This window comes from Elephantulus edwardii, unplaced genomic scaffold (assembly GCF_000299155.1).
Source record: "Elephantulus edwardii isolate Elephantulus edwardi_28Jun2011 unplaced genomic scaffold, EleEdw1.0 scaffold00013, whole genome shotgun sequence".
Taxonomy (NCBI): domain Eukaryota; kingdom Metazoa; phylum Chordata; class Mammalia; order Macroscelidea; family Macroscelididae; genus Elephantulus; species Elephantulus edwardii.
Window position 1 is genome coordinate 8,906,476 of NW_006399763.1, and position 1,055 is coordinate 8,907,530.

Here is a 1,055-nt window from a genome sequence, read left to right on the forward strand (position 1 = left end):
AAAAGGCTGTCGTTTCCCCACTTCACTGATTTCATTTCCTTGTCAAAAATCAGTTGACCATAGATAGATGGGTTGATGTCTGGATTCTCAATTCTATTCCATTGATCTATGTGTCTATCATTGTACCAGTACTATGCTGTCTTTACCACTACGGCAGTGTAGTAGGATTTGAACAGCAACATTGTTATCATCATGCTTAACATATGTTCAAATCCATATTAAAGGTTATTGGACCACTTCAACTCACGGAAGGCAACCCCGACCCTCACTAGCATTCTTTTTCTTCACTCTACATGATGGTCTCTTTTAGTGATTGCTCTTTCTTCATGATGTGTCTAAAGCACATTAATTGAACAATATTCTGTTTTAATTCATAAGGTTTTTATTGGCTAATTTTTGTAAGTAGATTTACAGCTTGCTTCCTAGTCCTCATTGGTATAGAAACTCTTCAAGAGACTGTACCATAGGTAACCTTGCAGTATTGGAAATACTGGTGGCAAAGCTTACAGTACCCCAACAATTTGTTTGGCCACTATAATATGTCAAATAGACAAGTGTTGGCCAAGGTACATAGAAGGAATGTAGGTCTTTCCTGATCATTCTGTCACAAATGAGCATACCCACATATTAAGAATAAAATAAAGTGTGTCTGTGAACTTTCTCAAAGAAGCTCTGTGGTGTAATGTTTAAGCTTTTCACTGCTTGCCAAAAGGTTTGTGGTTTGAGTCCAGTGGAGAATATATATATTACTGTCTGGTTTTGTAAATTCATACAGCCTTGGAAATAAACATTTGTGTGCAGAACAGATTATCCAGCAGGCTGGGCTCTATGAGAAGAAATGTGGGGTCAAGACTGGTGGAAGATCTATCAACAATCTGCATTATGCAGATGACACAACCCTGCTTGCTGAAATTGAGGAGAATCTGAAGCACTTGCTGCAGAGGATCAAGGACTGCAACCTCCGTTATGGCTTGAGGCTCAATGTCAAGAAGACAAAGATTCTCATCACTGGACCAATTGGCAGCATCAGGATGGATGGTGAAGGGATTGAGATT